The sequence below is a fragment of the Physeter macrocephalus genome, chromosome 2 (assembly GCF_002837175.3).
Source record: "Physeter macrocephalus isolate SW-GA chromosome 2, ASM283717v5, whole genome shotgun sequence".
NCBI lineage: Eukaryota > Metazoa > Chordata > Mammalia > Artiodactyla > Physeteridae > Physeter > Physeter macrocephalus.
Window position 1 is genome coordinate 67,353,519 of NC_041215.1, and position 27,743 is coordinate 67,381,261.

General features: G+C 35.9%; 1 protein-coding gene and 1 long non-coding RNA gene across 2 annotated transcripts in view; both read left to right on the plus strand.

The window, feature by feature from the left end:
• Nucleotides 1-27,743, plus strand: part of PSMD14 (proteasome 26S subunit, non-ATPase 14) — a 101,833-nt gene that overhangs the window by 18,199 nt on the left and 55,891 nt on the right. The window lies entirely within an intron of this gene.
• On the plus strand, nt 710-8,070 carry LOC129392531 (uncharacterized). Its single transcript, XR_008618589.1, has 3 exons — nt 710-775; nt 3,176-3,266; nt 5,066-8,070. It is a non-coding gene; the product is annotated as an uncharacterized lncRNA (long non-coding RNA).

The window sequence follows — 27,743 nt, forward strand, 5'->3', positions numbered from 1 at the left end:
TAGTAAAAGTATTACAAGTTCTATAGCAGCACTGTCCAATAGAACTTTATGCTGTGAAGGAAATGTTCTATATCTGTACTAATACAATAGCTATTAGCCACATGTGGCTATTAAGCCTTTGAAATGTGACTAGAACAAGTGAAAAACTGAATTTTAAATTTTATTTAATTTTAATTAACTTAAATTTTATGGCCACATGTAGTGGTTGAGTCCATGATAATGTGCCTAGTGTGACTGAAGAACTGAATTTTTAATTTTACTTAAATTTAAATAGTCACATGTAGATAGTGGCTACTATATTGTATAACACATGCCTGGATAACTCATACCAAATTCATGAGAAGGGAGGAAGACAAAAGGAATTTCCACTTCATAAATAATGTTCTCTCTTTTTAATAAGCAAACACAAAAATTGAAGGAAAAGAACAAGTCAGTGACTAGCATTAAATAACATTTTCCTTTAGTAAAACTTTTTTTAAAAAGCTGCCAAGTAAAACATAATCAGAAATTCATTTTATTTTTCAGTACTTTTTTTCATGCCTTACTTAGACATTCCATATTCTCCTTGGAGTTGAAGAGGGTAACACTATAGCAGTTGCCAGAGACTAGATCATGCAGGGCCTTGTAGAAAATTCTCTTCCAAGTGAGTTGGGAGGTTGTTAGAGATTTTTGAGCAAAGGAGTTATGCTCATCATACTTCCATTTTTAAAGAACCTGAATACTCTGGAGATGAGACTTAAGGCAAGAATGGAAGCGGAGACATGAAGCTACTACGGTACTGTTTTAAAATAAATTACAGATTATGATTTATTTTTATTGTGTATCTACTGGAGAGATTCTGGTGTGGCTTCAGCCACATTTGAAATAAAACCTTTATTTACTGCTGGTGCAGTAGCATGAAAATGAGCAGGTGTTTACAAAAGGCTTTTTATGAGTTCTCTTTATGTTCCTGAGCTATTTAACCTGTCTGTATTGACAGTTTTTACATACTGATGGGTGCTTCTGGTTACCTTTTTCCCCCCTTTGATTCTTTGAGTATCCTGATGTGATCCTCTGAACATTTACAGAGAGGCTTTCTAAACATTGTTAGATTAATTTGGCCATTTTTGTTCCTATTGAGAAATAAGGAAGGGTCAAGAAATTTTAATTCTTTTATTTCTTTGCTTAACTACAAATAAATAGTGATTTTGCTTTAGAAACAAAGGAAAAATACAAAATGCTTTTGGTTTTTTTTCATTTGCTGCTCTTGTCATGTAATAATTTTATTATTTAAAAAAGTATAGTTCCTAATTATTCTATTCATATACTTGAGCTGATGTTTCTACTGTAGAAAATTAGAAAGAGGTCAGGTCAAAAACATGCTAATTAGAGCATATTCTTTCTAGGTGTCATTGTAGTATAATTCTTCTGAATAGTTATTAAACCCCATGAAAAATGTGCTCCTGAGGAGTCTCACATCTGTTCTTGAGAGTTCTCAAGTAAAACGGAAACGAAACAAATATCTGGCGGGTGCACTATAGTTAATCTGTGTTCTTTTGTTTGAACATTCTAGTTGTGACTGGTCTTTCAAGGGGAAAGGTCTTTGACACTTGTGAATGTTAAATTCTGTCTTGATGTGAAATTACCGTAAATGACTTTGCTTGAATTCTTTAGAACATAAGGGGAGCAGTGACGTGTTTTCAGTTATAGTGAAATTGTCTTCCAAAATTAATCACATTCTGATGAGATAGAAAATCAAAATTATGAGGAAAAATGAAATGTTAAGATTTTAAAATTAAAGTCAAGGATATGATGGATCAATGACAACTGCTACTGCTTTTGGTAGAAAGGGTATATGAGGTGAGAAACAAGAGAAGATACCTCTGTCTAATATAGGAAACTAAGATGTTACAGCATAATCTTAATATTCCAAATATATGGGATGTTATGATCATAAAAATCGAATTTATGTTTTTTCCTTCACTACCCTCAACATTGTTTTACGTGTTTGATTTACTGGTAACCATTCTCATTTGGTACACTGATCTTTGGGTTTCCTATCTTAAACTTGTGTTACATAGTTTCTAATTTTTCAGTTCATATTATCATTTGGACAGTTCTTTAGGTTATCATACTCACTTAAAATGTGGACAGACATGGCCAGTGTTCTCTCCCACAACATATATTCAAGGTGGTTCTTTGTGGAATATTTTCTGGGTTGAGCATCCTGGAAGCATGCCACGGGAGCAGGGCAATGGTTTCTAGAGGGCAGCCTCCCAGTGCTGCTTTTCAAACTGTTGCCAGTGATTTCACAGGCTCTTCCTTCCAGGAGACTGAATGAATGCCTGTTTTGGGCACAATGGGAAGGCTTAGGGACAATAAAGAGTTAAGTAATGACTATGATAGTTACACTTTTCTCTCATCCATTGTATATTCATTTCCTCTGTTTTTACTTGATTACATATTCTTACCTGCCTGTGGTATCTCTCTGTTAACTATTAGTTCTTTGTTACCTAGGGTTGTAAACACAAGAGCCTGAGTAATTAGAAGCAAAATGCTTATCAAAAGTAATAGTAGAATGACAAAACCTGGTTTAGGAAAAGCACCCCTTTCTGTTTCATAGAAAAGGTATTCTTTTACATCATGGGAAACTACTTATTTTATTACCTAGTAAAATACATTTTTGTTACCATTATATTGCTATATCACTATAGGGAGTTAATTTTGATTTTACTTTAGCTTATAACTAGTTCCACAGTTTCTGGCTACTGTTTCCTTCCCACTTGCAGGTTCTGGTTACTATATGCATTTCCTAGTTTCTATTTTATAGGCTAACTGAGGTCTTCAGATATTTTATAGCTCAGTCTTTCTACAGGGTTCTTCCTGGGGATTTCCTTGGTGTCTATGAAAATTGTAGCAATATAGGGAGATAGCCAGATACTCTAAATAGGGAATGTAAGTTTCAGTGGGATCTGGAGCAAATGTATGGATCTGTAAAGAGAACTGACATTTTGACAATTGTATCAGGATTCCCCTCTAGAATTTGTAGCAGTGGTGTGGAGAAAGGGATGAGAGCCAAATGGACGAATGCTGAGGGCTCCCATGTTTTAATGTGAGATGTTCTATGTATATAATTTCCTCGTTTAATCCTCACAACAATCCTATATGGGTAGGGATAATTATTTCCATATTATAGGGTCAAGTCACGGAACTAACAAGAAGTGGAGCTAGAGTTGGAACACAAGTCCTTCTGATGCCAAAGCCTATCTACATCAACATGTCCTCAGGTAGATAATATCTATAATAATGTTGTCACTGGCTACTTGCTTCATAAATTAAAAAACCTTAAACAGTCTGGAATTTTTACTGCAAAATGTAGGTGAAGAGAAGATTCTTGCTTTACAATTTTTTAGGAAACCTAAAATATTTGAGAGGATTTTTCTTCATTATGACGTGTAATACTTGGCCAATGTTTTTAAAATATTTAAGGAATGAGTAAATATTTCATTCATTTTATTCCCTGTGACAATGTATATCTTGACATATTGATGAAGACAGAGGAAACAAATAGTACAACTTTTTAAAGAAGGTTTATATTTCTTAACTCCTTTTAGTTTATAAAACATTTTCCTTCCTATTCAGAAACTGATCAATGCTCTAAACTAATTGTCAAAATGTGTGGTTTCATAAAAAAAATTATTTTTGGAAAGAGACTTCTATTATTAAGCTAATTTGAATGACCAATCTTGTTGTACCTTGACTTGTAATAATGAAAGAAGAGGTACAGAGAGCTGTTTTATTTGAATAATAGACTTGCCAATTAGCCATCAAGTGCTTCCATCTGTGAAAATTGTTGATCAGATGGGTTAGCTGGGATGTTTCCAGACTAGGGCATCATAAATGGCACTTGAAAACTGTCACTTTGATGATGAGGTTTCAAGTATTACACTGCTTGATGCTGTGGAACCTTTTTTTCCGTTTGCAGTACCATGTTTTTTTAGAACATACTGATCCCACTTATGAATTCTGTGGCATCAAGAGAACTTGGGAGACCTGCCACTGATGTAAAGTTCTGCCTAATCTGCTGCTCTGGTCTGTGCTGAGATTAAACCAGGGTATTAACAGCTTCTTTCATGGCCTTCACAGTGATGTTGGTTGGTGATCTGACTGGCACAGGCAGGCAATGCTCATTACCTGAGGGCCATGGAACTGGCACATGTTGGCAAGTTTCTTTGCACTTTCCCATTAATATAAACTCAGTTTCAAGTGTCTTACTCCCTTAAGTAAATGTATAATAGTCTAAGCTATGTAAGTGTTGCGGTTTCTATGTAGCAATTGTATAAAGTGAATTTAACATCTGCCCTATACATTTTTAAGGATTTAAGTTACATATTGGTAATTATTACATTTAAAAATTTAATAACAACTTGGAAATATAAATTTCTGGAAATCGTTGTTATATGTCCTTCTTCACAATACTATATCTTTCTTGCTTGGTCTTGTATTTTATAGGATGATTTCTTTAGTAAGTTGACTTCCTTGAATGCTTGTGGATATGATTAGCTATTGGAGTCCCTGAATGACATTCCTGTCTGTTAGGCCTGTATCATGCTTTTCTTTTCCCATAAACCCAGATTCCTGAAATTTGGGCAGGCTTCCTGGTCACCAGTCTGTGTGGGGACAAATTCATGTCCTTGTCACTTTGTGGACACCAGCTTGCCCTTCTGTCTGCCCTGGCAGAGATCTCTGACCTGCCTAAACTCATTGCGAAAGGCAGTATGTTTTGGGCAATGCTGAAAGAAAGGCACACTCTGGAGCTAGACCAGATCTAAACGGTGGCTGAGCTCCATGGAAGAGGAAGAGAATGAGAATGCTGTGTCAGTGTGCTGGAAAGTGAGTGGTTTGGGATCTTGTTCTATTCATTTTTCTTCCAGGGTAGATTTTCATATATTTGAACCATTCTCAGGTCCTTCAGCCTCCCCGAGCGGACCGTCTATCCCCCAATGAGAGAAAAGTATCAATTCAAATGTTTTGTTGTTTGTTATTTGGGAGTATCTGACCATTGTGCCTTTTTTTGTTCTCAAAGGTTTGGCTGTTCCCTCTCCTAGGCAAAAATGTCCAGTAGTTAGTGATAACATTGATGAGGCAACAGGTTTCTGCTTTACAGGTGAGGAAATTGAGGCATATAGCAATTCACTTGTTCAGTGTACTGTATCGTTTGAAGAAATATGACATTTGGAAAAAAAAAAGTGACTTCAAAGCAGAACTGAAAGACTGTTGCTTTTAAGTGCTCCTCTGTAGAGCAGTAAATGGAAGTATAAGAAGAGAAGAGAGATGTGACAGTGTGACCTGTGCCTTTCTTCCCAAAAGAATAGAACTTTCCCCTGTGCCTTTTGACCACAGTTACTCTTTCATACCTTGTAAGCGTTTTTTTCCTGATGTTTTTTCTGTCCCTGTTCCTTAATTCCTCAGAAATAGCAACTTGGTTATCTTTTGCATGGTATCCCAAATAGTGTTGTGAATAGATGAATGCTTAATGAAGTTAGGGTAGTGGGCAAGAGTATTTCTAAGAAGTCTTGGAGAGGTGATTTCTGTCCCTTACCCTCTAGCTGTTATGCTTTAGAACTTCTGAGCCTTTTATGCTTCTAAGAGCATAAATCAAGGAGTTTTTTTTGAGAACCAAACAAGCTTTTTTTTTTTTGTTTTGCGGTACGCGGGCCTCTCACTCTTGTGGCCTCTCCCGTTGCGGAGCACAGGCTCCGGATGCGCAGGCTTAGCGGCCATGGCTCACGGGCCCAGCCGCTCCGCGGCATGTGGGATCCTCCCGGACCGGGGCACGAACCCGCGTCCCCTGCATCGGCAGGCGGACCCTCAACCACTGTGCCACCAGGGAAGCCCACCCAAGATATTTTTTTAAAAAGGTAAATAGTTGTTTTAAAATAGGTAGTATATGACATGTTACAGAGTTAAGAAATTAACTGTGCGTATGTTGAATATGTCCTTGCTGTTTCTGTCCCCTTCCCTAGAAACACCTGTTATCAGTTTCTTTCTGTTCTTCCAAAGATATTCTATATCAATGCTGTCTGATAGAACATTCCGTGAGGGTAGAGATGTATTATAGCTAGCTGCCTAATATGGTAGCCACTAGCCATGTAGCTCTCAAGCCCTTAAAGTGTGGGTGGTATGACTGAAGAACTAAATGTTTAAATTTAATTTTAAATAGTTTAAGTAGCTGCATGTGGCCAATGCTACTATATTAGACAGTGCAGTATACATACTTAATAGTATATTCTAGAGATCGTTCCATTGCATACTTATACATATAAAGCTGCCTCATTTTCTTTAAATGATTGTTGCTATTCCTTTTTATGGATGAACCATGATTTATTTAACCAGTCCTCTGTCAATAATGCCTAGGTTGTTTCCTATCTTAATGTTTTCACAAGGATATTTACTGCAACATTGGCAGCTTTGAATTTAGGCTTCACCACTTAACCTTGATCACCTTGGACACATTGGTTGACTTTGAGCACAGCTTCCTCATTTATACAGTAGGTGCAGTAGTATCCACTTCGTGGGATTATGTGATTATTAGAAGTAATTTATGTAAAAGACGCAAGAATGGTCTAGGAGCTCATGTTAGGTGTAGTAGATAATAGCTTTACTGTTACTTATTTTTTTAATAATGAGACCATAACAACCCCATTGGCTGATGTTTAGTGTTGAATTGTGGCAGAAAATTGAGAAAGCTTTGCTTAGCCCATTTTAGGTTTGTAAGTATAGACAGTCTCTACCTTTTATTCACTTGACTTCTCTGAATTGTACATAGCCATCTGTAGATTACTTTTCATATGCTAATTTAGAACTTTTGTATATCAACTGGCAAAATTGTACATTTAAAGTTCTTATATGGTGCCTTGCCTGTCAGCCAATGGTTAAATTTAAGCAAGATCACTGTATTAATACAACATTGCTTGTGTTTGGATATTTTATGGTATATTTGAATATTGGTGGAAAACAGGAAAATAAAGATGCTTATACTATTTAGAAGCAGCCATAAAATTATATGGATTATGGAAGTATATTATGAGTTTAGATATCATTTTTTTCTTTAGTATTTTCAGTGATGTTGCTTATAAATAAAACCCTTAGAATTTTATTGAAAAAGTAAACTTTTTGCATTGTGATTCCTTGACCACAGGTGATTTTTTCATTCTTAATACTCTGGCAACTATTAATAAACTTGTTTTAAGTTTTCCTTGACTTCACTCTTCATAAACATTAAGATCTGCTAACAACACCTTTGCACTTCATATGAATGGTTTTCTTATTCAATGGTATTTAAAGAAAAGTTAGATTAATTTTTTAAAGGCAGTAATCAAAATTTTCACAAATATACAGATTAAGAACCAATTTCAAGCATGTTCTATGTCTGTGTATACTACGAAGGAAATGTGCTGGCGGGTTTTTGTTGTTTTTAATCTGAGTACCTAAATGGCATGTTTGTGAGTGAAACTCAGTTAAAGGAAAAACAAAGTATTAGCCTTTTTCTATCTAAATTTAGTATTTATTTCTAAAGCATATATATATTATATTGAAATTAGAATTGCTAGTTTTTGATAGACATCAGCAATTTAAGTATTAAAAGTTTATCGTTAAAAGTAGTAGGTGGAGTGGTAGCAGCTGTGTGCCAGGCACTGTATTATTTGCAGTACATATGTTGATACCATTTAATCCTCATAGTAACCAGTACTGTGGGTATGATTAGCCCCATTTCACAACAGAAAGTGAGCCTTAGCTTTAAGCTGTGTAGTGAGGATTCAACCTCACATTTAGTTTTTCTGATTCTGAAATATCTATGCTGTTTACAATATTTTAGTTTGGGAGGGAGTTTTATCAAATTGTTGATAAGCATCATCTTCCTTATATACTGACTTGATAGGAATTGCCCAGTGCAAATGGTTATTCTTTGCTCATGGTGATGGTCTCAGGGCTGCCTCTGCAGATGATTTTGAGCAGTAAGTAATAATATTTTTCAGTGTGTAAACAGTAAGGTACATTTGTGTTAATTGAAATGATGCACTGAATCAAAGGGATTGGACTGTGGGTCAGGAGATTTGGTTCTGACGTGTAGATTGCACAGTTGTGTAAATTATCTGTGTTTATTTTCCTGTCTGTATCTGTTCCTATCTGTATGTTCAATAAAAGTGTGATTATACTTCTTTGACCACTTCATTGTTTTATGGATCAATAAAAAAACGATGAGAGGATTTAAAAATGTTTTGTAAAGTCATACAGCACTCAACGAATACTTTAAAATATTGGCTGTCTCCAAGCACATAACGTTGTGGTGAGTTGTCAAGCCTTGATGAAGCATCCCTAAACTAGATTGTCTCCTAAGACCATAATTTCTCTTAACTTTTGGAGCTGTCTTTGGAACTACAAATTTTGAGATAGGAGGTTTGGAAACTGCAGAGAGAAAGGGGAGTGTGAGAGGGAGAGAGAGGGGGAGTGTGTGTGTGTGTGTGTGTGTGTGTGTGTGTGTGTGTGTGTGTGTGTGTGTAAGTAAACACAGGTGCTGTAAACCAATTACATTGTAGTTAGAATCAGGAGTTGATTTTTTTTTTTTTGAAAGTTAGGAAAACTGCTCTTAAAAAGTTTTAATTGGGCATCTTTGAATGAATGCTATTTTTGCCATGATGCCTGAATTTGCTGAATTGCTATGACAGATCATATTATCTACCCTATTTGTAGGCCTTTTTTCAATTTTATGCTTACAAAAGAGTTTTATTTTGTAGTCACTATATTTGAGAAAGATCACAAGAGGAGGTACTTGGGCATTAAATAAGTTTACAATATTCTTGAGTTATAAGAAGTTAGGATAGAAATATTTATAAGCCTTTTTTGTTTGTTTTATTTTTAATAGCTTTATTGAGATATAATTGGCATACACTAAACTATACATACTTAAAGTACATAATTTGGTAAGTTTTGACACATATACATACACCTATGAAACTGTCACTACAATCATGATGGTGAACATCCATCTCCCCCTCTCCCCCCAGATTTATTTATGCCATTTCGTAGGCCCTCTCCTTTCACTCTTCCTCATTCCTCAGGCAACAACTCATCTGCCTTTATACATTAGTTTTCATTTTCTAGACTGTTAAACAAATGGAATTTACAGTAGATTTTCATCTGGCTTTCATTACTATATTTCGAGAGTCTTCTCTGAGTGTTTATCAATAGCTCGTTCCCTTTTATTACTAACTAGTATTTCATTGGCTGGATATACCACACTTTGTTTATCCATTCACCTATTCATAAATATTTTAGTGTTTTCTGGTTTGGGGCTATTACAAATAAAGCTGCTATGAACACTCTGTACATGTTTTATTTCTCTTGGGTAAATACCTAGAAGTGGAATGGCTGGATTATATGGTAGGTGTGTGTTTAACTTACTAAAAAACTGCCAGACTTCTCAAAAATGATTTACTGTTTTACATTCCCACTAAAAGTATGAGAGTTCCAGTTCCTGTACATCCTGGCTAACACTTGGTACATGGTATGGTTAATTTTTTAAATTTTAGCCATTCTAAAAGGTAGTGGTATCTGATTATACTTTTAGTTTGCATTTTCTTAATGACTAATGATGTTGAACATTTTTTCATGTGGTAATTTGCCATTTATATATCTTTTTTAGTGAGGTCTCTATTAAAGTCTGCTGCCCAGTTTTTACTGGGCTGTTTTATTAATGAGTTTTGTGAGTTCTTTATCTATTCTAGATATAAGTCATTTATCAAATACGTGATTGCAGATATCTTCTCCCAGTCTATGGCTTATTTTTTTATTCTGTTAGTGTTTTTCAGGGTGGTGTTCTTAATTTTGGAGTCTAGTTTATAAGATTTTTCTGTTATAAATGATACTTTGGTGTGATATCGAAGAGATTTATGCCAACCCAAGGTCACAAAGATATTCACTTATGTTTTCTTCTAGAAGTTTTATAGTTTAACGTTTTATATTTAGTTCTGTGATCCATTTTGGATTTTTATATATGATGCAAGATATGGATCATGTTCAGTTTTTAAAACATTTTTTGCATGTGAATATCAAATTGTTACAGCATCAATTGTTGATTACTTTTTTCTCTACCTTTGCATTTGTACCTTTGCTGGAAATCAGTTGTCCCTATATGTATGGCTCTATTTCTGGAGTCTCTATTCTGTCCCATTATCTATTTATTTATCTTTGTAAGCCAGTACTGCACTGTCTTGAATACTGCAGCTCTATAACACATGTTGAAATCAGGTTGTGTTAGTCCTCCAGTTGTTGTTGTTGTTTAACAGCATTGTTTTGGCCATTCTAGGTTCTTTGCATCTTCATATATATTTAAAAATTAGGTATGTCAATTTCAATAAACAAAAATCTGCTGGGGTTTTGGCTGATGCTATATCAGACCTACACATCAATTTGGGGAGTATTGACATCTTAACTATATTGTGTCTTCCAACCCATGAACATAGTATATCTCTCTATTTATTTAGATTTTCTTTAATTTTTCTCAGTAATTTTATGTAGTTTTCAGTGTACAGAATTTTTATATCCTGTCATGTTTATGTCTAAGTATTTCATATTTTTGTTTTTGTTTTTTGTTTGTTTGTTTTTTTGCGGTACGCGGGCCTCTCACTGTTGTGGCCTCTCCCGTTGCGGAGCACAGGCTCCGGACGCCCAGGCTCAGCGGCCATGGCTCACGGGCCCAGCCACTACGCGGCATGTGGGATCTTCCCGGGCCGGGGCACGAACCTGTATCTCCTGCATCAGCAGGCGGACTCTCAACCACTGCGCCACCAGGGAAGCCCAGTATTTCATATTTTTGATGCTATTATAAGCAGTATTTTTATTTCATTGATTATCTTGTCTGTGAAAAAGACAGTTTTAGGGGACTTCCCTGGTGGCGCAGTGGTTAAGAATCCATCTGCCAGTGCAGGGGACACGAGTTCGAGCTCTGGTCCAGGAAGATCCCACGTGCTGCGGAGCAACTAAGCCCGTGCACCACAACTACTGAGCCTGCGCTCTAGAGCCATGAGCCATAACTTCTGAAGCCCATGAGCCTAGAGCCCGTGCTCTGCAACTAGAGAAGCCACCGCAAGGAGAAGCTCACGCACCGCAACGAAGAGTAGCCCCCGCTCTCCGCAGCTAGAGAAAGCCCGCGCTCAGCAACAAAGACCCAGTGCAGCCAAAAATAAATTAAAAAAAAAAACTATTGAAATTTAGACTCAGTATGAGTGAATTAGTATATATAAAAAAAAGGACAGTTATACTTTTTCCTTTCCAATCTGGATGCCTTTTATTTCTTGCCTTATTAAATGGACTGTAAATGTCAGTAAAATGTTGAATAGAAGTGGTAAAAGTAGTCATTCCTATCCTGTTCCTGATCTTAGGGGGAAAGCATTTATTTCACTATCAAGTATGATATTAGCTGTATGTTTTTTAATAGATGTTCTTTATCAGGTTACAGAAGTTCTCTACTATTTTTACTTTGTCAGAGTTTTCATCAGGAATGGATGTTGGATTTTGTCAAGTCTCTTTTTTGCATCTTTTGAGATGATTGTGTATTGACCCTTTATCATTATATAATGACCTTCTTTAGCCCTTGTAATGTTTTTTGCTAAGAAATTGATAGCATCCTAGCTTTCTTTTGATTACTATTAATGTGGTGTATCTTTTCCTATCTTTTTCATGTTAATATATTTGGGTCTTTATTACTTCCTATTTGAAGTAACTTTCTTGTAGGCACTATATAGTTAGGTCTTGTTTGTTTTTAATCCACTCTGATAATCTTGGCTTTTTAATTGAAATTTTAAGATTATTTACATTTAATGCAATTATTGATATGATTAAGTTTCAATCTATTATATTGCTGTTTACCTAGTATTTTTCTCATTTGTTCTTTTGTTGCTTTTTCCTTTTCTACCTCCTTCATGTACTATTATATTACTTCACTTGTAGCATATGAATGTTAAAATAGTATATTTTGTATCTCCTCTGGTATGTTACTGTTGTTATGATTTTTAGTCTCACCTGTTACAAAATCTGTAGTATGTTTTTATTATTTTTGTCTGAGTAGTCTTTTTTTTTGGTGGCGGTGGTAAAATATACGTGACAAAATTTGCCAATTTAACCATTCTTAAGTGTACAGTTCAGTGGCTTTAGGTACATTCACATCGTTGTGCACTTAACACCACCATTCATTTCCAAAAGTTTTTCATCTTCCCTGTACATATATATATATATATATATTTTTTTTTTTTTTTTTTTTTTTTTTTTTTGCGGTACGCGGGCCTCTCACCGCCGCGGCCCCTCCCGTTTCGGAGCACAGGCTCTGGACGCGCAGGTCCAGCGGCCATGGCTCACGGGCCCAGCCGCTCCGCGGCATGTGGGATCCTCCCGGACCGGGGCACGAACCGGTGTCCCCTGCATCGGCAGGCCGACTCTCAACCACTGTGCCACCAGGGAAGCCCCCCTGTACCTATTATTAAACAATAATTCCTCATTCCCCTCTCCTCCAGCCCCTGGCAACCACCATTATACTTTCTGTTTCTATGAATCTACTAGGTACCTCATATAAGTGGAATTATATAATATTTGCCGATTTGTGACTGGCTTATTTTACTTAGCATAATGTCTTCAGGGTTCATCCATGTTGTATCATGTGTCAGAATTTCCTTCCTTCCTCCTTCCATCCCTCCCTTCCTTCCTTCCTTTATTTATGGCTGTGTTGGGTCTTTGTTGTTGCCAGGCTTTCTCTAGTTGTGGCGAGCAGGGGCTACTCTTCATTGTGGTGGGCGGGCTTCTCATTGTGGTGGCTTCTCTTGTTGCGGAGCACGGGCTCTAGGGCATGCGGGCTCAGTAGTTCTGGCTCGTGGGCTCTAGAGCGCAGGCTCAGTAGTTGTGGCGCACAGGCTTAGTTGCTCCGTGGCATGTGGGATCTTCCCAGACCAGGGCTCGAACCCGTGTCCCCTGCGTTGGCAGGCGGATTCTTAACCACTGCTCCACCACGGAAGTCCCTCCTTCCTTTTTAAGGCTGAATAATAAATACTCCATGTATGATATACCACATTTTGTTTATTCATCTGATGATGGACGTTTGGGTTGTTTCAACCTTTTGGCTATTGTGAATAATGCTTCTGTGAACATTGGTGTACAAATACCTGTTCTAATCACTGTGTTAAATTCTTTTGGGTATATACCCAGAAGTGGATTTGCTGGATCATATGTTAATTCTATTTTTAAGTTTTTGAGGAACTGCCATACTATTTTTCAAAGCAGTGTATTATCTTTTAGAGATTTAAATAATAAGAAAAAAGCATATATTTACCTATGTAGTTATCATTTCCTGTGTTCTTTCTTTTGTGTGGATCTATATTTTTATCTCGTATTATTTCCCCTTTGCCTGAAGGACATAACATTTTTTGTAATGCAGGTCTGCTGCCCATTAAAAAAATTGGACTATTTTTCTTTTAATATTGAGCTGTAGAAGTTCTTTATATACTGTGGACTCAAGCCTCCTTATATGATTTGCAAATATTTTCTTCCAGTCTGTGGGCTCTCTTTTCACTTTCTTGATGGTGATCAGCCTTCTCTTTTATGATGTGTGCTTTTTTTTTTTTCCCCTCTGGCCGCACAGCATGGCATGTGGGATCTTAGTTCCCTGACCAGGGATTGAACCTTCACCCTCTTGCAGTGGAAGCACAGAATCTTAACCACTGGACCTCCAGGGAAGTCCTATGACTTGTGCTTTTGATCTTGTACTAAGAAATCATTGTTTAGCCAGAGTTCTTGAAGATTTACTCCTCTATTTTCTTCCAAGAGTTTTATGATTTTAGCTCTTGCATTTAGTTCTGTGATCCACTTTGTGCATGGTGTGAGGTCATGCTTTAGCATGTAAGATATCTAGTTGTCTCAGCACTATCTGTTGAAAAGACTCTTCTTTCCCCATTGAATTGTCTTGGCTCCTTTATCAAAGATTTATTGACCGTAAACGTTGGGTTTTATTTCTGAACTTTCAAATCTGTTTCATTGATCTCAGTATCTCTCTCCTTATTGTTCTGTAATACTTTAAAGATTTTTCTCTTTATCACTGGTTTGTAGTTATGCTATGCAGTGATATAGTTTTCTTTGTATTTCTTGTGCTTGTCGTTTGTTGACCTTCCCATATCTGTAGATTTATTATTTTCAAGTTTCAACAGATTTTGAAATTATTTTTTAAAATTTCTGTCCTCCTACCACCTTTCCCACCCTTTCAAGGATCCCAATGACATATATATTTTTCTTACAGTAGTTGTCCCTGCTGATGGCTCTGTTAATTTTTTTCCAATGTCTTTGGTCTCTGTGTTTCATTTCCTATTGCTGTGTCTTCAAGTTCACTCAATTTTTTCTTGTGCAGTGTTTGATCTTTCATTAAACCTATCCAATATATTTTTCATCTTACAGCATTTTTTTCTATCTTTTGGCCACCCATGGACACCCTAGAGATAGAGCTCCCCCAAGCCCCTCTAAATTCACCGCATATTTTATCCTGTTGCCACTGATGTATTGTGGCATTCAGCATAAGAAGTTTAATTTGGGTCATTTTTATGTCTTTCATGTCTTAACTTTTTGACAGTAATAATAAGATTTTAATGTCCTTGTCTGTTAATTTTAACATCTATGTTCGTTCCAGATTGGTTTCAATTAATTGATTTATCTCCTCATTGTGGGTCATATTTTCTTGCTCTTTTGCATGCATGCCTGGTAATTTTTTTTACTAGTGCCTGACATTGTGAGTTTTACTTTGTATGTTGGCTGTTTTTTATTTTTATAGAATATTTTTGATACTTGTTATGGGATGTAGTTAAATTACTTGGAACCTGTTTGATTCTTTCTGTTTTGCTTTTAAAATTTGTTAGGTGAGACTGGAACAGTGCTTAGTCTTGGGCTCATTATTTTCCACTACTGAGACAAGACCTTTCTGTCTAATCAACACCTTGTGCATTTTAAAGTTTTTCTGTTTGGCTGATGGGAAAAGCATTATTACCAGTGCTATGTGAGAGGTAGGTACTCCTCCCTCTAATATTTTTGGGTGTTCTTAACCCGACTTTAAGTAGTTTCCTCATATACCTGCACTGATTAGTACTCAGTTGAATATTCAAGGAGGACCCTCAGAAGATCCCAAGGTTTTTCTCCCTTTGCAGCTATTTTCTCTCTGGTAGTCTGTCCTGATAACTCTAGCTGCTTTGGTCTCCCAGTAATCTCAGCCCTTAACATCTCAATTTAGAGAGTCCAGTAGTCTTTGCTTGGTTTCCTTCCCCCTGCACTGCAGCCTGGAAAGTGTCTCAAGGCAATAAGCTAGGGTAGTAGCAGGGTTCACCTCCTTTGTTTCCAGGTTCTCAGAGATCACTGTCTTTTGTTGCCTGATCAGTGTCTTGCAAGCTATTGTTTTATATAGTTTTATCTTTTTTATTTGTTTCTGGTGAGAATGTAAATTTAGTCCCTGTTACTCTATCTTGGACATAAGCAGATGTCTTTTTTATTTACTTTTTAATAAAAAAAATTTGTGTGGGACTGGATATTCTAGATGGATCCTCTTTTCTAGTGGAACTTTAGAGAGATCAGTATTAAAATTGTACTTAGATTTTAAGAAAATATGCTGACATCGAACAGTTAATTGAAACCAAATTAACAGAAAGTGCTGTTCTTTCTTAGCATTCAGAGATATTAAATAAACAAGATAGGTTATTGCTTTATGGACACATAAAATTTAATGTGTAAGGCAGGATTTCTTTTTTTTTTTTTTTTTTTTTTTGCGTTACGCGGGCCTCTCACTGCTGTGGCCTCTCCCGTTGCGGAGCACAGGCTTCACACGCGCAGGCTCCACGGCTGCGGGATCCTCCCGGACCGGGGCACGAACCCGTGTCCCCTGCATCGGCAGGCGGGCCCTCAACCACTGCGCCACCAGGGAAGCCCAGGCAGGATTTCTTAAAAAGGATAGATAGCACAAATACTAACGGGATAGATTGATAAATTTACATTGAAATTTAAAATTCGTTTTCCTTTATAAATGTGATTATAAAATAAATAGTTAATGTTTGTGGAACACTTAGATGTGCCAGGCACTGTTCTAAGTACTTTAAATATGTTAACTCATGCAGTCTTTCAACAACTATATGAAGGTGTGTTACTGTTAAGAGTCCTCATTTTTTCAGATACAGCTGAGGCATGAAGAAATGTAAAAAGCAAAGTGGGGAGCCACAGATTGGGAAAGATATATCTAACATAAAATGGACAAAGCACTAGTCATCAGTATATATATTTTGCTTCTACAAATCAATAAGAAAAAGACATACATTTTTAAATGGGCAAAAGATAGGAACATTAGAAGAAGAAACAAATGGTTTATAAACATGTATAAGCTAGTGGTAGTGTACAGCCACCTTGTACATTTTGATAAAATCTAGTAACGATGAAGATTTGCTTATCCTACATCCTAGGAGATCTTTTCCTAATTATGTTCCCTAGGGAAAGTCTCTCACATGGATTCAAGAACATTCACAACAGCATTGTTTGTAACCCTTCGGTACTCTTTTCTTAAAGGGCTGGATAGTAAATATTTTATTAGACTTGTGGACCAAATGGTTTCTGTTGCAACCACTCAATTTCACTCTGCCATTGTAGTGTTAAAGCAGCCATACATACATAATACAAAATGAATGTGCCTGGGTGTGTTCCAGTGAAACTTCATTTTTCAGAAACAGTCAGCTGGTTCTCCCACAGGCCCTAGTTTGCTGACCTCTAGTTTATAATATCAAACAATGGGAAACAACCTAATTGTCCATCAGTAGGAGAATGTGTACATAACTTTGCTTAACAGTGGACTTTTGTAAAGTAAGTGATCTACACATATCAGCATGATTAATCTGTACTAATATACTGGAGGAAAAAAGCAAGTGGAGGAATAATACATTCTAAGTTTTAATGTACAATTTAAAAACATACAAATACTATAAAATATATTACCTACATGTACTTACATAGGGAAAGTATAAGGAAATGCATGATATCACCAAAAATTAGAATAGCAGGTACAACAGGGGGTATGGAGAAGATGCAGTCAATCAGGGAGAATGACACAGGAGCTTCAGCCTAACGTTTGGTGATGTTTTATTTCATAAGCTGTTTAGTGAGTGTATTATTTATTAGGTCTTTTGTGTCTCTTAAATATTTTATAATAAGGTTTAAAAGAAACAAAGTTTAAAAGAAATTAACAGTGGTTAGTTTGAAAAAAACATTTGTTGTTTGCTCTGTGGATAGTTGTCACTTGGCTCTCTTTTTCTCTCAACTGCTCACATACCTGCCTCATTGGCCTCTCTGACACCCAGGAAGGCAACTTTCTACTCTTAGGCCTAAAACAGATTAGTTCCCTAAACAGTAACCCTCGTATCCAGTCTGCTGCCTAATTGGTTTACTGTCTCAGTCTCTTGTTCTCTAAGTATACTTCAAGCATATTAGTTTCCTTTTCTCTAGCCTCTCATTTATTCAGCCTTTTGGATATACTTATCCTCCTGGAGAAGGGATCTAAAGTTCTTAATGGAGACCACACAAGCATAGGATTGCCTTTGGCATTTTCATGTGTGCTTGGCTCACAGAGGCATCAGAATGCCTTGCTTGGCATGTTTGTGGGTGAGATAGTGATCAAAAAATAAAAGCCAAAACTGCATTTATTTATGAAGAAATTGAAGAGTTATTTATTGAGCATCTTTTTGTAATTCCTCAAGTGTCCCATGTCATTCTTCTCATTCATTCATGACTTTGTATAAGGAATTCTCTCTAAACGAATGTCCTTTGCCTCCATTATTTGTCTAATGAATTACTACTTACTCTCCTTCCACAGTGCTTAGATAATTCCCTTTCCCCAGAAGTCTTCTATGGTATGTCAATGAGGAAGGCTGGGGTATGCTTTAGCAACAACCCTTAAACCTCAACCGCTTAAAACTACAAAGCTTTCTTTTTTGTTCACGCTGGGTCAGCTGGGTACTATTCTGTGGTGTCATCCTTACTCTGGGACTCAAGCTGATAGAACATCATCACTGAGCACTGGATCTTAAAAAGCTTTGACTGGGAATGACAGGTCACCTCTGCTTACATCTTATGGGCTAAAGCAAGTCACATGGTCACATCTAACTTCAATCAAGGAGATGCAGTTCTATTATGTTCCAGAGAGAAGGGCTATAGCAGTAATTGTCACCCATGATGTCTCCAAACCTGATTAATCTCTCCTTATTTCATATTTCTGTGACACTGTGTAAAACCTCTGTATTTCACTGAGTTGAAATGATAATAAAACCCTATAGTAATATTGAATGTGCTATGTTTGGCAGTTGGCTGTAGACCTCTGAAATTCCTAGCCAGCTAGCTGGGCAGACTTACCTCAGTCATTTCATTAACCTTGCAATAATGAAATCTTTGCTTTATAAGTTTACAACAGTGGTTCTCAACCTTGTCTATACTTTAGAATCACTTACCCCAGAGCAGTTTAAATCAGAGTCTCGGAGGGTGGGTCCAGGCATCAGAATTTTTTAAGCTCGCCAGGTGATTCTGAGGAATAAACAGGGTTTAAGAACCACTGGCTTCCATGTTCATTGCTTGCTTGCTTTTTGGGGAGGCTCTTTGAAAATAAGGCTTTATTTTTATTAGATCCCCAAGGCTTATTCTCTTTCCTATTTTTTTTTTGGTACCAAACCCATATTACAATTATATATATATTTTTATATTTACTTGTATAATTATCTGTCTCCTACATACATTTTAAGGACTAGCACCACATGTAATTGGTTCATCATATACCTAGTTCATGTCATAGTATGTAGCACATACAGTTTCCCCAAGTCCTTCTTTTCCTTTTTCTCTCCTAGCCATGCCCACAATTTTTGGATTCCCTCTACTCTATATGGTACTTTTTCTTATATAATACATGGTTCCTTGGTCTTTCTCTTCTTTCATTAGATGAGATAAATAACATATTTGAAAAAATATAAAGCAAGATGCACCCAGACAGGCAAGGTTATTAGTATTCTGTGTTAACACCTCTAGGACCTGGCTTTTATGGCTGCTTAGTGGCTCTAATAAGCTTGTCACAGTAGCATCCACTTAACCCTAAGCTCTGATCAGTGATCCAACTAGTCTTGAACTCTGTCTTCTCTTCCAGGGATACCCATTGCTTGGATGTCAGGTAATCAGCTTTTTACAAATATTTGTTGAAAAAATATTTTATTTTGAGAATGATATGTTAAAGAGAAATAGCCCTTGGCCTCAAGACTATAAGTCAGATATAATATTTGTACAACTTCTATAAACCAAAGAGATAATACATATTACTATAAGCATTTTGTATGGAAAACACGCCATCTTCTCTCTTGTCTTATAACTGTGTATTTCTTTTAAGCATGTCAGAGAACTCCAAACTGTTTGATTTATGTTCTGAAGTGCTGGATATTTTTCATAAAAGGCAAAGTGTGGATAAGAAAAAAAATGACCTTTAAAAAAAGTCACATCCTCAGTAAATCACCCATTGAAATGGAAGCGTATTAACTCATGTTTGGCTTCTTAAGAATCCATGCTTCAGTCAGCCCATTTTATTTTTTAAAAAGCTTTGAATGGTAATGTACAGGATGATTGCTGTTTCATGTCTTTGTGCCTTTAAATGTCAGTTTCTTTCCTTGCCACTCTCCTCTCCTTTTTTTTTTTTTGCTTGGAAACGTTATACATATTTTTCAATTCTTAGTATAAGGGAAAATTGTATCAAATACATAGCTCTGACTTCTTTGCCCCCTATACATGCTTTTGTGGTGCTTTTATAGTTTTTCTTGCCTGCCTTCTGTTTTGTAAACATTTTGAGGACAGGGGCCTGTTTACCTTTGTATAACCAGTACATGGCAGGGGGCTCTCAGGTCTGTGGTTGTTGAGTGAATAAATAAAAACATGCATTCTTTGTATATGTGTGTGTAACATTCCATACATGATTTTGTATACTATACTTTAAAAGATGAGCTACTTAGTGAATTATGAATGCTTCCCAAAACAACCAGTTTATTTTTGGCTGACTATATTTTACATGTTTTGTAATTTAAATACATAAATAGTTGAACAGTATAAAAGGAGAAAGGGCCACCAGTGACTGTAAGAACTTTAAAGTCAAAGCCAATTGTAGGGTCTGTTGTGGAACAGTTCTGTTGCCTTAATGTTCTGTTGTAGGACTTTTGAGGTTCTGCTTGATTCTGGGACCCTATTTCCAGTACAAAAGATAGCATGTTTTAGCCACTCCTAAATGTTTGTAGTTACAGCTTCTGAAGTTTGACTAATCGAACCTCTGTGGATGATGCTTCTTTACAACAGAGGTAGTTAAACACTGTGCTTGTTCCTCCCTCATTGCTGTGGGGCAGAGTGAAGGTCACCCAGAGTGGGAGACAGTAGGTCCTTGTTCAGGTAAGACAGATTTCACAAAAATGTCTGAAGTGGTTGGTGCTTATGGCATTTTTTACACACACACATACACACACTTTTTCAAGTAGGTAAAAATGTTTCAAAATGAATATCAAGGGCGGTCTTAAAGAGAAAGAAATGTCACAGCTGGGCATTGTTCACTAGGCCACCAGCCCCTATGTTATTTTGATCAGGTGTCTTTTTAACCAAGTAATGGTGTCATCTCCCCTTCTCCCCGACTGTTACCTTGCCTTACCCCACTGCCTGTTCCCCGGTGAAATTTTTATATTCTCAAAATATTGGCTCCAGGGTTGCCACTTAGGTTTGCTGTTTTGGAGGAGCTGAGTAGGCCTAGGGAAAAAAGTTTTCAGAGAGGAGGAACTGAATTTGTCATAATTGGAATGCTTGAAAGAAGGAGATGAGTGAAAAAGGAGGAAAAGAATAAAGAATAGGATATAGGAATGTAGCATGTATGATTCCCATTTTTTGACATCCTCAACCATTAAATTTCCCATTATTATCTAAGCCCTTGCTGATCAAGTTTTTAATAAGTGTATTGTTGGTTATAGTTACTTGAGAGCCCAGCACTGTTAGAACAGTGGATGAAATTATGTCTCTGTTGTCATGCTGGTAATTTTTTTTATTGATTTATCACAAGGCATAATTTTAAGCATTATAGATTTTCTAATGTTTAGTTCTTACTCTGATAATATATATATATTTTTGGCTGCGTTGGGTCTTTGTTGCTGTGCGCGGGCTTTCTCTAGTTGTGGCAGGAGGGGGCTGCTCTTCGTTGCGGTGTGCGGGCTTCTTATTGCGGTGTGCGGGCTTCTTATTGCGGTGGCTTCTCTTATTGTGGAGCACGGGCTCTAGGCGCGCTGGCTTCAGAAGTGGTGGCTCGTGGCTCTGGAGTGCAGGCTCAGTAGTTGTGGCGCACAGGCTTAGTTGCTCCGTGACATGTGGGATCTTCCCGGACCAGGGCTCGAACCCGTGTTCCCTGCATTAGCAGGCGGATTCTTAACCTCTGCGCCACCAGGGAAGTCCTCTGATAATATTTTTATTAAAGGAAATACTTCCAAGATTACTCAGCGATGAAAGATGTAGCATATGTATGTTAATTTTTAAAATTGTAATATTTAGAATATTATTTATATAGTTGAGTTTTAAATATCTATAATGCTTATTATATGGGAATATTAGTATTTGTAAATAAGGTATTTCAAAACTAATGCATCATTATTTTAACATTTCTATTCTTATTCTTCTTTCCTTCTTTTTGTCTCTCTCTCTTTTTTTTTTTTTTTAAAGAATTAATGTGCCATCTGGAAACCTCTGAGATCATGCCATAAAAGGAATTTTGGCTTTTTGGCAACCAGTCATCAGGATATGCTGTGACTGTGCACCTTATCAGAATAATGAAACTTAATTAGAAAGGTGTTTATCTCATATATGTTCCAAAACATTTTCATAATGGGGATTCTTGTGTGGACATTGTGGAAATAAAAAAATTATTACTACTCTATCCCAAGGTTAAGGTGGTTAAGTTATCATCATGAGATAGTCCTTGGATCTTAAACAGAAATGTAAATCAAAACCTTATGTGGCTAAATGGTTCTGAACTATTTTTAAACACTATATCCTATATCTTTTTTCAGTGTTAAAATAAGAATACATTTAGTTTTTATGTTTTTCAGAGGGGAGAGTTGCAGTATTACCATGCGGTTAAACTTGCTCTGTTCTTCTCTTCTGGAATAATGTAGTCATTGGAACTGTCAGCCAAAGGACCTTTTTTTGGAACTTTTTTTTTTTAACTCTAAAAAGTAACAAGTTTTTAAAATTAACTGAGAGAAAACAGCTGAAAGCATGCATTGAAAGGGTTAAGTCGACATGAAAGAATTCATTTCCACTTTAATGACCTAGCCTTGCTGGGTTAGGACTATGGGGAACATGCTTCTGACTTGTACTCCTATTGCCAATTAACACCTCCTATAACAGGTTGCCTCAGCTAGTCATTGAAGCTCAGACAGTAGAAATAGTTTACATGCAGCTTGTTTTTCACACTAGTTGTTTAATACTCACAAAATTAAAGTATTAAAAGGTTGTTTCTTACCTTGCTGGGTAAGAGATAAACAATACGGTGGTCGTTATTTGTGAATGTTTGAATTTGCTTATTTTCTGTTCAGGTTTTTTTTTCCTCTTCAGGGGTTATTAACTGAGGGAACTGAAGGTGGTGGTTTCATCAAATTTTAAATTTTTTGACGGAATTTGTCGAGGGTTATGTTGCATACCATAAATTAAGAATTATTTTCTGTCAGCTTTCCAATATATTATATGTTTAGGTTTTATTTTGTTTTTAAAAATATAGTCACCTTCATTTGTTAATAAAGCTTGTTTTCTCTTTGTTGAAAAATATTTTAACAGACCTCTAAAAATAATTCTATAATGCAGGACCAAATACACACCTTAAAACAGCCATTTTAAAAATAAGTAAGTCCAGGTAATATTTTAATCCTAGAACAACTTTTTAATAAATTTTGAAATGCTTTATGTCATTTCCTAAGGTAACTTTATATTTTTGGGTTTATTTGGAGTGTTGCAGTTCAGTGATACTACTTATTTTACATTTCTTTTTAAGTGACACTTTGGTTCATGTTTAATCAGCAGGTACTTTAATAACATTATAAAATTGGCTAAATAATTGATACCAGTTCACACTAAGAGAAAGGTGGAGTAATATAACTAATAGTGTTAACATATTTGTTAAAAGGCCTGAGTAGGTAACACTTTGAGGCGTTAGTTTTTATCCTGTTATAATGGCAAATGCCTTTTTTTTTAACACTTAGTCAACAAGGGCTGCCCAAGTAAAAAGTCACAGCCTTTTATGCTGGATCAGATTTTAACCTTCTAAATGGGGGGGAAAAAACCCACAAAAACACAAAAAAACAACTCATGTCTCATTTAATTTTACCACATTTAAAATTTGTGGACCTGGATGATAATTTCTGTTTTACTAAATGTGACAGATAAAACTCGTTGTACAGAGGTAAGTTTGATGCCCTTGTGGGGTCCCTAATAGGTATTATATCACTGGTTAGATAGGTTTTCATGTATGTATAAAGGTCAGTCACACTGCTTGTGCCTATGGCTCACCTATTTTACCCTGCAGTTCTGTTAGATAGCTAACTTATAGGCTTAGTCAGTTTAAAGGTATGGATTCCCCCCTACCTCATTTTAAACAAACTTATTTTAAATAGTCAGACTTACTTAAGTGATTTCAAAGTTGTGCCTGTAGGATTTGAGCACTGTGGATTTATATAGCAAAAGTAATTATTTCAGTTTCGTATTTGTATGAGGGGTATGTGCATTTTAGTTCCATGTTTTTTTACAGAAATATATAATTAAATCATATTCTAATTTTCAAATTATTATATTCATTTAAGTTTTAACAGTAGACTATAAAGTTGTAGAACATTCCGATATTTCTTATTTTACTTATTTGTTTTCAGTGATGTGTGTGTGTGCTTTTTGTGAAATACAGACCAATTTTCTTTAGTTTTCTATTTTATTTTTTCTTTTGCTTAATACCACTTTAGTTATAAAAGTACCTTCAGTTATTCTAGTTGTTTTTAAAGAACCTTGGAGTTTAAGTTACATCATGTTCAATCTTTAAAAAAAAATGACTTTCTGTACTTGTTTATTATGGTGGTTAGATAGTTGTTATAAGGTCAACAGAGTTAACTTGAATAGTTCAAACACCATGTAAGTTGGTAATTTTAGAGCTGTGCTGTTGATTAAACATCAGAAAGAAACATTTTCTTCATTGTTTATTTTTTAGAATAATAACAGCCTAAGCCAATTTTTGAAATTCAAAAAATATTTGGGCCCAGGTTTTCATTTGATTTTATATCACTGTATAGTTTTTTACTTTAGTTTACCCAGCATTTAGCTTAGTTTCTTTTTTTTTTTAGTTTCTTAAACATAATAAATTCTCAATAAATGAAAGGTATTTGAAAGTAATTCAAGTTCTGTACATTTATTCAAATTTTTTTCATCCTGTGAATGGAACACATGTAATTTGTCATTATGTGTGGTCACCATATGTCCATTTTAGTTGAATGTAAACATAGACTAATAGTAGTTGATTTAAATCTAACATTAAAGTTTGTATCACTTTCTACTTGTGAAATCTTTTGTTTCTCATTAAAGTCATAGGATTGTAAATATGAGACATGAGGGCAGGGGTAAAGGGACGTGGAAACTTTCTGTGGGTGAGGAATAAAAACCATCCTATATCTCTTTTTCTGGGTGGCACCTCCCAATCCTGGAAGTCCTTTCTGTGCCCATTACCACTTCATTACCCTGACTGCTCCTACTCTACATTTCTCCTCCTTGAATCCCCTGACTCACACGTTTTTTTTCTTGTTATTTAACATTTGATATAGAGCTATACTTCGATATCTTTATTTGCCTCGGGTATAGCCATCTTGCACCTCAAGTATCTTGAAAATTCTTACTTGATATCTCTGCTTCTGTAATGAACTAGTGTCCTACTTTTGTTGTTGTGCATATTTACTCAGTTCTTTAAAATACATTAAAGTAATACTCAAATAATTTGGTGTGCTTACATATGTACAACCATGATTTAATTGTTTGAATAGGTGATATGTTTGTGAACTGCGCTTGCCTTATTATTTTTCTATCATTTGTATGTTGTGATTTTTTAAAAAAAGCCCCAAATGTTGTGTAACTTGTTTCCTACAGTATATTTTAATAAAAAGGCATATTTTTGTTTTCACAGTAGTGTACATACTATGTTATAAGTAAATTCAGTAGTGCCTTTTGGTCTGCCAAGCCCCCTGTGCCCATCTAGACTTCAGAAAATAAAGGGAGGCCCAGAAGTGTTCCCCGTTCTTAGTGGGCATACTAACTGCTTTTAGGTAGGAAGAGCATCCCAAGACTTATTTCCATTTTCTTTAGTAGGAAATGGCCCCAGGTGGAAGAGGATTCTAAAATTGTAAACGATGGAAAGGAACTAAGCTTCCAGAATAAAAGTATATTTGGGCATATGAAAAAGGGATGGTATGCTGTAGTGGAAAGGCCACATTGCTAGAAGTCAGAAATTGCATTTCAGTCCTGATGATCTGTGCCAATGTGTGTTTCGTCTGCCTTTCCATTTACATTATAAGCTTCTTGAAGCCTTCATTTAACCATACAGCTGTAGTACTAGGCACATGGTAAATACTTAAATATTATTTGGAGCCTGGGCTTGATCTCTGCCTCACATTTGAAAAAATGATAAATTTTTTCAGAGCCTGAAAAAGAAAGTCCAGATTTTCTCTGAGAAGACCATGTGGACCATGGAATGAATTGGAAAACTTCAGGTTAAACAAAGATAAACAGATTTTTTCCACTCCAGGATTTTTCTTAGAGCCTCTAATATTCTAACATACAACATAAATTTGGGGGGTAGGGTGGATATTCATTATATTCCAAACTTACTTAACTAGGAGTGAACTCTATGGATGGTATTTTCTTGAAACTCTTTTCCCAAAAATGAGTATTTAAAAAATCTCTGTCACACTGCAGAATAACAAAGAATTGATAAAACTTGGTGATATTTTGACTATAAGGACTGAAGGAGAGTAAATGAAAGTTTTGCCTAGGTTTCTAGTTTGAGACTCAAGATAATTATAAGTTGGGAAGGTTAGTTTGTAGAGGAACATGGTGAGTTTGATTTTTGATGATGTTTAATTTGAGATGTCTCCCTTAGGAAATAATATGATGATTGATAGTATTACTAAGGAGGGAACCCTTAAAAAAAATATCATCTGATTTAATTAGTCATCAAATATTTGAACCCCTCTGTAACATTTTCCCCAATATGAACCACTTATGTTTGAATAACTCCAGTTACAGGGGACTCATTAACTGGAGCTCTTCTTTAGATAGCTTGGACCAATACAAGATTTTTCTTATATTGAACCCCAATTCAGTCTCCCCATAGCTTCCTTCCATTAGTCCATAGTTCTACAAACTATATAGTCTAAATCAGTGGTTCTCAAATTTTAGCAAGCATCAGAATCACCTGGAGGGCTTTCTAAAAACCAAGATTTCTGGGCTCTGCCCCTAGAATTTCTGATTCAGTAGGAATGTGCGTTTATAACAAATTCCCAGGTGGTGCTGGTGCATCTGGTTTAGGGACTGCACTTTGAGAGCTATTAGTCTGAACTTTGTCTGACAGCTTTTCATATATTTGAAGATAGTTGTTTTGTACCTTGTCTTTTCCAAGCTTTATTAAGTTCTTTAGAATATTTCCTATATACATGACTTTAAGTCACTTTTCCATACTTGGTAGCTGAGATTCTGAGAGTGAAGAACTCTGGAGTAGAATCCTTTACGTACAATCAGGAGCCAACCATAAAAAGACCTCATGGTTCAGTGCTCTAAAATACTTTGCACTGGTAAATGTTGAAACTTGTGTGGTGTCTTATAGGTTAGTTCCTAATTTACCTCTGTTTGTTATCATGGCCTTCAGGATGGGAGAGGAATCTGCCTCCATGTGAATGTACTTCACAGCCATACTCCTTTTTATTAGGTTTCTTTTTAAATTAAGGGAAGGTTCCTTCAATATTGTAAGTTAAAAATATTCAATATAGCAGCAGGCTAGGGTACTTTTAACTTAAGGTAATATTGCTGATTAAGATGGCTAGAGTCATCTGAGATCTCAGCGAAAGGAGCTTTCAACAATATTTTTAAATTATTGGTTGTTTTTTGTTCTTAGGTTTATCTGCATTATTAAAAGAACTATCATGAATATTCTGGTTCAAGCAAACATCTCTGTTTATTTACTTCAATAATTTCTAGGAGTGCAAAAGCGGGTTAAAAAGTTTGTACAGTTGTAAGGCTCTTGATATACATTGCTCAGTTGCTTTTCTGATAGTTTGTACTAATTCACATTTCCACCAGTAGTGCTGAGAGTGTCTCTTTTATCACACCCGCTCCAAAATTGGGCATTGTAAAGCTTGTTTGATATAGGAAAACAACAGCAACAACAATGTCTTAATGTGTTAATTGGCATTTCTTAATTAAAGGAGGTCAACTAGTGAGGTTGAATATTTTTCATATTTATTTCATTATTTCTTATGTAATTAGTTGCTTTATATTCTTTGCCCATGTTTCCATTAAGATTTTAGTATTTCGTTAACTTGGGTATTGACTTTTTGTCATAAATGGGGCAACTATTT